This window comes from Coregonus clupeaformis, chromosome 26 (genome assembly GCF_020615455.1).
Source record: "Coregonus clupeaformis isolate EN_2021a chromosome 26, ASM2061545v1, whole genome shotgun sequence".
NCBI classification, from domain to species: Eukaryota; Metazoa; Chordata; class Actinopteri; order Salmoniformes; family Salmonidae; genus Coregonus; species Coregonus clupeaformis.
The window spans coordinates 44,360,952-44,368,145 of NC_059217.1; the positions used below are offsets into that span (position 1 = coordinate 44,360,952).

General features: G+C 45.1%; 1 protein-coding gene across 2 annotated transcripts in view; it reads right to left on the reverse strand.

Annotated features, from left to right (window-relative positions):
- LOC121540788 (protein mono-ADP-ribosyltransferase PARP6-like) overlaps positions 1 to 448 on the reverse strand; it is a 31,005-nt gene extending 30,557 nt beyond the window's left edge. For both annotated transcript variants that reach the window (XM_045207688.1, XM_041849883.2), the window contains exon 1: positions 75 to 448. The gene's annotated coding sequence lies outside the window, so the exon portion shown is untranslated. The remainder of the gene's footprint in view (positions 1 to 74) is intronic.
- Positions 449 to 7,194: the final 6,746 nt, after the last annotated feature.

The window sequence follows — 7,194 nt, forward strand, 5'->3', positions numbered from 1 at the left end:
TTCCTTGGTTTTAACCAATCAGCATTCAGGATTAGACCCACCCATTGTATAAATAACAATAATTCCATGCTTACCTTTTCCACAAGAGGAGAACTAGCAGTCCAATGGGTTAATATATAAAAAGACGCTGGAACTCCAATATAAACAAGAAAACAAAGAGAAAAAAAGAAATATGATAAAAAGGACAAAAATAAAAGGCAAAGAAAAGTAATATGAACAGGATCCAATCAAAAGGAGTAACCCTTAAAACGTTTGTAAAGGCATCTGTTCCATTGTTCATAGGGAACAGGGTCCAGTCCAGTATGGAGCTACTGTCGGCGTGCAGTAATCCAGGTAATCCACAATAAACTGGGTCTGTGTCTCCCAATGGTAATGCAAAAGGTCTGTGGGTGTCTGTCTGTCTGCCTGCCTGCCTGCCTGCCTGCCTGCCTGCCTGCCTGCCTGCCTGTTTGTCTGTCTGCCTGCCTGCCTGCCTGTCTGTCTGTCTGTCTGTCTGTGTCAGCTGTAGGTCCTGTAGGAGGCTGATCACATAAACCTGATCCAAGGAGAGAGGAGAGGAGAGGAGAGGAGAGGAGAGGAGAGGAGAGGAGAGGAGAGGAGAGGAGAGGAGAGGAGAGGAGAGGAGAGGAGAGGAGAGGAGAGGAGAGGAGAGGAGAGGAGAGGAGAGGAGAGGAGAGGAGATGGTTATTAGGGAGATTGCGGTATCAAGAGAAAATAGATGTAAGAACATCAAAACACTTTGGGGCTCTCTGTCTATGTTATTCTAGTAAAGTCATTGTTAGTTCATTGTACAGGTCTAAGGTTAGGCTAGAAGATAATTTCAACACATACCTTCAATTTTGTTCAACGTTATTTTGATGTGCCATGTCGGAGACATTCGTGTACTATAAATAATTTACAGAATGAGATGGGGAGGGGTAGTCTGGTAGCCTGTAGCCTGGTCCCAGATCTGTTTGTGCTGTCTTGCCAACCAACTCCTATGGCAATTGCCACGCCTACCTGGGACCAGGCTAGAGAAGCTGTGGGGGGAGGGGGCAATACATGAATAGACACTGACCAGTTGCTAAGACAGCACAAACAGATCTAGGAGCAGGCTAGGGCAGCTACAGTGTGGTGGGGAGGGGCGTGACAGGACAGAGACAGATGCAGCCTCCAGTCTTAGTCTCTAGAGCTGATTAGTACTGTATCATGCTAATCTCAAAGGGCTGGCCACTGTTACAGGAGACATCACACAGTCAACTCAAAATAACATACAGAAATTACATGGCGTGCAGGGAAGCTAAAGTAATTCCACTGCCTAATAGTGAAGCACCATTTTGCTGGCTCTAACAGCCACCCAATCAGTTTGCTGCCTGTTCTTAGTAAACTGATGGAGAGGATTGTGTTTGACCAAATACAACGCTATATTTCAGAGAACAAGTTAACTACTTACTTTCAGCATGCAAATAGAGAAGGGCACTCAACTTGTACTGCACTGACTCAGATGACTGACTCAGGTTGGCTAAAAGAAACGGATAATAAGATGAGAGTTGGAGTGGTATTGTTAGATTTTAGAGCAGCCTTTGATGTTATTTGATCATAAATTGTTATTGTTACTTGTTATTGCTTTACATCACCTGCCATCACATGGTTGGAGATGTATTTATCCAAAATAACCCAGAGTGTTCTTCAGTGGAAGCTTCTCTAACATCAGATATGTACAGTGCAGTCACAGATAGAACAATATTTCACCGGATGTATAAAGGTGAAGCATCCGGTTGGCTTTTCCACTCACTACCAAATATGGTGATGAGAGGAAGCCCAGTGGCCGGCAGTGGGAGAATATGGAGCAAGATTGATTTTGGCCGACGTTCTGCTAATTTTCTCATCGTTTAAACATTTGATCTCCATACAGTTTCCTGTTTCCAACACTAGAATCTGTAACAAACCGAGTGGACTGCGCTTTGTAGACTTTACCCTTTGCCAAAGTTTTAAAAAATGGCATTGTCTGTTCTGTTCTATTCTATTCTATTCTGTTCTGTTCTGTATATTCTGTTCTGTTCTGTTCTGTTCTGTTCTGTTCTGTTCTATTCTATTTTATTATATTATATTATATTATATTATATTATATTATATTATATTATGTTCTATTATATTCTATGTTATTCTATGTTATTCTATTTTATTCTATTTTATTCTATTTTATTCTATTTTATTCTATTTTAACCAGCCAGGTTAGGGGGTGGGGGGGGTGGGGGTAGAATAGAACAGAATAGAATAGAATAGAACAGAATATAATATAATAAAATATAATAAAATAGAACAGAATAGAATAAAATAGAATAAAATATAATAAAATATAATATAATATAATAAAATAGAATAGAATAAAATAGAATAGAATAGAACAGAACAGAACAGAACAGAATATAATATAATAGAATATAATATAATTGAATTGAATTGAATCAAATAGAATAGAACAAAATAGAACAGAACAGAACAGAATAGAATAGAACAGAATATAATACAATAGAATAGAACAGAATATAATAAAATATAATATAATACAACAGAACAGAACAGAATAGAACAGAACAGAACAGAACAGAACAGAACAGAATAGAACAGAATATAATAAAATAGAATAGAATAGAATAGAACAGAACAGAACAGAATATGTATCTTGTGCTGTTGCTGTGGGTATTAGTGCATTATTTTAAGGGGTGGGGCAAAGTGATTTTTTGTTTATTTCTTTTTTATTAGATAGGAAAGTGAAAGACTTACAAGAAACGTAGGAGGAGAGGGTATGCCAGAGGCTTGGATTTGAACCCACACTCACACTGGTATGTTGGGGGCAGCCACTTAGACCACTAGACCATCCCAGCGTATTACCCTTTTAGGGCACGTTGAATGTTTCTGATGCCAACTGTTTTAGACAACTGCTTAGACCGTAACAGAGCTCTCTGCTGCAGAGTACACTGGAGAACACAGCACAGCACACAGTAGTCGTATGTGTCCATCAGTAACGTATATCAACATAACTGCCATTTTAAAGTGACTTGGAGTGAATCTGGCCTTTTTTTTTTACAACATGATTAATGAACAACATATGGTTTGGTTTTGAATGATACGAAGCTCGGAGGCTCAAACGATACAAGGACATGTATGGACATAGGACAACCTGTTGTGGGAGACTGGTGGAACATACTGGGACACATTACAATGCAGATTACACAATATTCACTTATAGAGACTTGCAGTAGCCTACATAAGACACAGCTGTGTCCGCGACAACAAAATGGTTTGGCCCTGATGACGGGTATACACATCCTCCGCTAGAGAGAGACACTAACCAGCTTTCCATCCAACCTTTTTATGGGCGTAAAGTACGTCGGATATAAAATGTAATGACAGGCCTGATGGAAACAGAAGAGCTGTCGGTAAACTTTCCAAATGTCGACAAAACAAAATACGCTAGTCAAGTTGGTATATTTTTGTGTTGTTGAAATTAATTATGCGAAAAATGTCGGTGGAAACGCTTTTATGCGCAAATATTGATATAATAACCATCATATTGAAGTAAACTTGGGAGTCACACGATGATATGTGATGTGGTCCTCCCACTACAACTCGGGAAACCATGCAGTTTATTAGTCTACGGATGAAATAAGTTATGATGAACTTCACAGGGTGGTGAAAGTGCACGGTGATGAGCTTGATGCTCCTTTCCAATAAATATCGAGGGTCTTATTCTGGTGACATGATCGTCAATGCTTGGCTGCCGTTTGACAAATACAAATAATATTGCTATTTTATCCATAAAATCTCATCATGTTGGCTATCCTACCTGCACTGTATCTGCGAGCTGTTGGCTAGAGCGCACGTGCCAACACCAGAGTGGGCACACTCGCTATATAACGCAAATGTTTTTGTGAGAAAACCATCAGTGGAGTTGAAAATGCGATGGAAATCCATTTAACTTGTATTTTTAATACTGTACATGGGAATTTAACCGCCAAAGGTATTTTTATGTGCACTAAGTCATCACGCACAGCCTTTTATGTACAACAAATCAATTTGATAGAAACACAACTCTGGTGGGAAAATTTGATTTTATGCGGATTTTAGAATATTCGAATGAAAATCTGTCCCCAATTGGATGGAAACCTAGCTACTGTCTCTGCAAGTCTTAGTGCTGGAGAGAAAGTAGGAGTGGTCTATAATATTGGTAACACTTTACATTAATATATACTTTATAATGAATGTATAATTAGTATAGGCTCTTAATCTTTAGTTATAATAGCAATTAGTAGTGAAAAGTTGTATATTTTTTTATTAAGCTCTTGTTATTATTTTGTGAACTAACAAGTAGCAACATGGTGTGTGTTAACGGCTTAAAGACCATTGAGGAGACACTGTAGGCCCTACATCCACCCCCTAACCTCATCCACCCCTAACCTCATCCACCCCCTAACCTCATCCACCCCTAACCTCATCCACCCCTAACCTCATCCACCCCTAACCTCATCCACCCCTAACCTCATCCACCCCCTAACCTCATCCACCCCTAACCTCATCCACCCCCTAACCTCATCCACCCCTAACCTCATCCACCCCTAACCTCATCCACCCCTAACCTCATCCACCCCCTAACCTCATCCACCCCCTAACCTCATCCACTCCTAACCTCATCCACCCCCTAACCTCATCCACCCCTAACCTCATCCACCCCCTAACCTCATCCACCCTCTAACCTCATCCACCCCCTAACCTCATCCACCCCCTAACCTCATCCACCCTCTAACCTCATCCACCCCCTAACCTCATCCACCCCCTAACCTCATCCACCCCTAACCTCATCCACCCCTAACCTCATCCACCCCTAACCTCATCCACCCCCTAACCTCATCCACCCCTAACCTCATCCACCCCCTAACCTCATCCACCTCCTAACCTCATCCACCCCCTAACCTCATCCACCCCTAACCTCATCCACCCCTAACCTCATCCACCCCTAACCTCATCCACCCCCTAACCTCATCCACCCCCTAACCTCATCCACCCCTAACCTCATCCACCCCTAACCTCATCCACCCCCTAACCTCATCCACCCCCTAACCTCATCCACCCCTAACCTCATCCACCCCCTAACCTCATCCACCCCTAACCTCATCCACCCCCTAACCTCATCCACCCCCTAACCTCATCCACCCCCTAACCTCATCCACCCCCTAACCTCATCCACCCCCTAACCTCATCCACCCCTAACCTCATCCACCCCCTAACCTCATCCACCCCCTAACCTCATCCACCCCCTAACCTCATCCACCCCTAACCTCATCCACCCCTAACCTCATCCACCCTAACCTCATCCACCCCCTAACCTCATCCACCCCCTAACCTCATCCACCCCCTAACCTCATCCACCCCTAACCTCATCCACCCCCTAACCTCATCCACCCCTAACCTCATCCACCCCCTAACCTCATCCACCCCCTAACCTCATCCACCCCTAACCTCATCCAATCCCCCTAACCTCATCCACCCCTAACCTCATCCACCCCCTAACCTCATCCACCCCCTAACCTCATCCACCCCTAACCTCATCCACCCCTAACCTCATCCACCCCCTAACCTCATCCACCCCTAACCTCATCCACCCCCTAACCTCATCCACCCCCTAACCTCATACCCCTAACCTCATCCACCCCTAACCTCATCCACCCCCTAACCTCATCCACCCCCTAACCTCATCCACCCCCTAACCTCATCCACCCCCTAACCTCATCCACCCCCTAACCTCATCCACCCCCTAACCTCATCCACCCCCTAACCTCATCCACCCCCTAACCTCATCCACCCCCTAACCTCATCCACCCCTAACCTCATCCACCCCTAACCTCATCCACCCCCTAACCTCATCCACCCCCTAACCTCATCCACCCCCTAACCTCATCCACCCCCTAACCTCATCCACCCCCTAACCTCATCCACCCCCTAACCTCATCCACCCCCTAACCTCATCCACCCCCTAACCTCATCCACCCCCTAACCTCATCCACCCCTAACCTCATCCACCCCCTAACCTCATCCACCCCCTAACCTCATCCACCCCCTAACCTCATCCACCCCTAACCTCATCCACCCCCTAACCTCATCCACCCCCTAACCTCATCCACCCCCTAACCTCATCCACCCGCTAACCTCATCCACCCCCTAACCTCATCCACCCCTAACCTCATCCACCCCCTAACCTCATCCACCCTCTAACCTCATCCACCCCCTAACCTCATCCACCCCCTAACCTCATCCACCCTCTAACCTCATCCACCCCTAACCTCATCCACCCCCTAACCTCATCCACCCCCTAACCTCATCCACCCCTAACCTCATCCACCCCTAACCTCATCCACCCCCTAACCTCATCCACCCCCTAACCTCATCCACCCCCTAACCTCATCCACCCCCTAACCTCATCCACCCCCTAACCTCATCCACCCCCTAACCTCATCCACCCCCTAACCTCATCCACCCCCTAACCTCATCCACCCGCTAACCTCATCCACCCCCAACCTCATCCACCCCCTAACCTCATCCACCCCTAACCTCATCCACCCCTAACCTCATCCACCCCCTAACCTCATCCACCCCCTAACCTCATCCACCCCTAACCTCATCCACCCCTAACCTCATCCACCCGCTAACCTCATCCACCCCTAACCTCATCCACCCCCTAACCTCATCCACCCCCTAACCTCATCCACCCTCTAACCTCATCCACCCCCTAACCTCATCCACCCCCTAACCTCATCCACCCTCTAACCTCATCCACCCCCTAACCTCATCCACCCCCTAACCTCATCCACCCCCTAACCTCATCCACCCTCTAACCTAAGGTGTGTCCTAAGAGAAAGATCCGGCAAACATTGGTTCCATTGAGAATTAGGGAACACTTGTAACTGTATAGGATAAGTGTATAATCTTTTTATATAAGGATTTTATCATAGTTGCTGAAATCAAACCTTAAAAACCACTTACCACCGGAAACAGATGGTTCCAAAGTTGGCCGTTTTATAATTCCTCATAATTCTTATTTTTTTGTGTGGATTTTAAGTGTCTAAAAGGAATAGCATTCGGAGATCGTCCCCCAGCAGTGATGGACCCAATATAACACTGGATGTCTATGGCAAGTGGAAGCATAATAATAATCTG